Below are 4,167 nucleotides of genomic sequence, written 5' to 3'. Positions count from 1 at the left end.
GCGTCCGTCTGTCGGACCCGCCGGAGCGGGTGTTTCCACGCAGGGCTGTTTGCGGCCGCTGCGCTCCCTTATCACCACCGCGACCTTTGCTGGTCGCAGATTAGTGGCTGGAGCCAGTTGGATTTGTTTGATTTCTGTTGATGGTTATTAGGCAGAGGAAGTGCCAGAAGGGATTTTGACCTCAAGTTTAAACCTATTCCAATTAGAGCCACTGAGCCTTTAATTACCGTGCTCCAGCCACTTCGGTTAAAGCAACAACAAAAACAAACACACAATCTGGTTGAAGATGGGCTTTTCTTCTCATCGGCTCTTCAATCTGCTGCCTGCTTTGTCCATGTGCTGCGTGACTGCGGGCATAGGGCTTTTTGGCCCACAAAGCCCCTCGTGCTGCCTCCGGACCCAGCAGCTGCCGCAGGCGACACGGCTCCGGGGTGATGCCCACGGGCAGGAGGCACGCTGCCCTCGCCCACCGCCCCGGCACACCACCCACCGCTGCCCGAAGGATGCTCCAAGGACCATCCCCTGGTGCCCAGGTGGCTCCAGGCAACAAAGACGCGAGGTCAGGGTTCAGGAGCCCATTAGAGCTCACTGAGAGATGATGGATATTTTGGAAACACTGATTTCTTACTTAGCATAACTTCTGTTGAGTAATTCCATTTTTCAAAAATGCAGTCCAGAGTGCTCTTGTACTTTGCTCCACTTGGCCCTGGGACACGGAGGGTGTTTTACTCGCCCCCGGTGACTACAGCACCTTTTGGCTCCCGGCGCAGACCCCTTCTGACGCTCCAGACCCCAGGCAGAGATCCCCACCTTTTGCTTTATTTCTTATATCCATTGCTATTAGGTTTTATTAACGTATTTTAAGCTTAGCAAAGTAAGGCTTGTGTTTGTGTAGGTCCTATGATTTAAAAATAGTTTCTAGGATACATCCTGTGATTGATTTTTTACGTTAAACAGTGACTAAACCCTGGTATTTTCCTTCCCTGGCTTTTGTCCATTCCCCAAAAATTTCAGAAAGAAAAGCAAAATGGAAATCCTCGTCCTGAGCATCGCAGCAGCAAGCAGCTGAAGCGGGGTGACAGGCCGGCTGAGCGCAGGGGTCCCGTGGGGGCTGCTCCCCTGCCCACCTCTCCCGGGACCAGCTCGTCCTTGCAGGGTCGGAGCGGCCACGGCCCCACGGGGCCCCTCTCCGGCAGGACCGGTGCCACGGCGCTTCTCTGGAAAACTCTGTCGTGTTTCCCAAAGGTGCTTTCTTTTACCCCAGCGCCTCCCTTACCTGGGGATGCCCAAAAGCAGCTCGACCCGGCCCCCTGCAGCCCTTCCCTGTTCCCTGGGAGTTTCAACTCAGCGAGGTGGAGAAAAACCCAAAGCACAGACACACACACGGGGCCGTATTTTGTATTTAAACACCTGGAGAAATTTGCCACCAGCTGGGTACGGCTCTCTCACCATAGTCCGAGTCCCAGTTACCAGGAGACTGGGTTATTTAGCTGCTTGTGGATTAAGTCTATGTTTTGGCACCTCATCTCCCCTCCCCAGCTGCTGTCGCAGGAACTTTATTGCAGAGATGGAGCAGGGGAAGGCCAGTCCCATCACGGGAAAGGCTCCGTGCCCCCACCCTTGGCTGTGGGATGGGGTGTAATCAAACCACAGGCTGGGGCAGGACTACTCCAACTACAGCCACATCGTGTAGTGCTTTTATAAGGCTTACATTTTACTGTAAACCTCAGCAGAATCTGACCATTTTGATCACCTGGATTGTCTCCAATTGCCTCTGGTAGCCACACGATGGGAACACTGTCATATGGGGAAGCCTCCGAGTGATCATTCCTGCACCTCTTTTCCATTACCCAAACCCTGTAAGCCTAATTCTGCGTCCGGAGCCCCGTCCTCGCAGCCAGCTGACTGTAATTTTTGCATTGGGCAAAGCCCAGGCGCAGATGTGCAGCGGTTATCGCACACACACGCTCACAGGCACGGCCCTGCGAGGCGACCGAGGCGTTGCAGGAGGAAGCCGTACCAGCCCCGAGCTGCTTCTCCTGCGGACACAGCCATCGACTGGAAGTCACTCTGCCTTCCCCATGGGAACACTGACGGACACGGCCGTGCCGGAGCTCAACGTGTCTCAGGAAGCCCAGGACCTCATGTGAACGGGAGCTTGCTACAGAGATCCAACAGTTCATAAAAAAAGAGAAAACCATGGGCTTTCCCATTGATTTCTCTTGCATTTTCATACATTTATGAGACTCACGAAGGTAAAGCAAGCCTAGGATGTTAATCAAAGTGTGTTTCTTCATAGAGCACACAGGCCAGAGGATGCCCGGGCATGAGGCTGAGACACTTGTACGCAGCCAGCACGCTCTGCCGCAGGGACAAAGCTGATGTACTCTCCTTGCTCCCGAGGAGCTCCGCTGCCCTACAGCAAACATACCCGACTGGATAAATTGCAGAAATAACACACTCAGCTGACACTTTGAGCATGACTTTCGTTGGTTTGAATTTAAAAAAAGAAAAAAAACACACCAAAAAGTTCGTTGGTGCTTACACGCAAGAGATTATCCAAAAAATGATATACAATTATTTGCAAGGAAACCAGCTAAGAACTATTTGCAGGAGAGAGAAACTCCTCATTGTCCAAGGTCAGGGCAACTCTCAGCATAATATTTTCTCAGCAATACATGTGATAAGAATGACTCCTAATACAACCCTTTGGACAAAGGAGATAACTAAAATGAAAATATATGCAACTTTACTGACCTACTGTTGAGAAACAGATGCTGAATTGATGTAAACTTACTAGTTGGAGCAGTGAATGGACTCCGGCGTTAACAGGACCGGGCTGGGTGAGCGTAACGACCCTGCCAGTACCCGCACTGTGAGATGTTTTTACGTGATGAGTAATAAGTATCACCACTAAAATGGCCTTGTAAGTGTTCTGCATTCAAGGAGTTTCTAAAAAGGTTCATTAATCCAACTGCTGCCAGGTTTGGCTTATTGTGTGTATTTTTGCAACACATTTGTTTCTCTTTCCTTCCCATTAAAGCTATCCATCTTTTAAACACGAGGCAATGAAAACAACAGTAGGTACTATGAAAACTTACTTCATCGTGCAAAAAGACGGCAGCAAGTCCCGCAGCCCCTCCAGACACGGTCCGAGTACACGGAGGCACTACACCCTTGTGCTGGCGCGGGCTGGGCGAGAGCTTTTGACTGAATTACGTTTTCTGGCCCTTTCAGGTGCTTCCTACCACCCTCTGCTTCAGGATCTCCGGGCCATCCCCTCTGCTGTCACAAGTATCTTGAAAGAGGAGAGTGCACCAGCCCAGAGAAGAGGTCATGGTAACCCAGCCCGTGAATCATTTCCACTAACGAAGCCACCAAAAATGAGTCAGTCCTTGGCTTTGTGCGGCCAAAACACAAAGCGATGAATTCATTGCAGCATTTTTCTTGCGAGAAAGGACTTTTGCAGTAAAGCAAAAAGGTTTATAGAAATCATTCCTAAATCTAGCAGTATTTATCAACTTCTGGGAAATGTAATTGTGTATTAGCTAGAGCAAGAGGAGGGGGAAAAAAGTCTTTTTTAAGTAACTGGGAGGTCTCCCATTTAGTGGTTTTATTCCTCAGCTTAATCCTCTATTTCACATGGACGCCACGGACAACTAGCACCAATCCTTTCACTGGAGGCCGAGCTCCCACCGGAGCAGGCGGAAGAGCACGGACAATGGGCAGATCCCATTCGTTTCCTCCGCGGCGATCCTACCTTCTCCGTAGGCAGATTTGATTTCCTCCAGCACGTGCTGTTCTCCCTTTATCCGATCCTTCTCCTCTCGGGTTGCTTTGCCTTCTTTCATGGGAACTGGAAATAAGATCTCAAGATGCGCTTCCTACAATACCTGGAAAAATAACCTTAGAGCAACTTTCAAATGATTGCAAAATATTTTACAAAATCAATTGTACAAACAATTCTGGTATTTGGACAAAAAAAGGAGACTCCTCTGTAACACAGCTGAGCTTTTCTGCATAAGACTGTTACTGATGCGAAATAGTTTAACCATTTTGAGACCTACCGTGGAATAACCTGCGCCAGCAGCCACGACCTCCCGGCCGGCAGCTCCCCTTCCTCGCACACGCCAACCTCTGCCTCCATCAGGAACAACCGGCGTGTTT

The sequence above is a fragment of the Aptenodytes forsteri genome, unplaced genomic scaffold (assembly GCF_000699145.1).
Source record: "Aptenodytes forsteri isolate BGI_AS27 unplaced genomic scaffold, ASM69914v1 Scaffold54, whole genome shotgun sequence".
Lineage (NCBI taxonomy): Eukaryota > Metazoa > Chordata > Aves > Sphenisciformes > Spheniscidae > Aptenodytes > Aptenodytes forsteri.
This window is presented reverse-complemented; position numbering follows the sequence as displayed.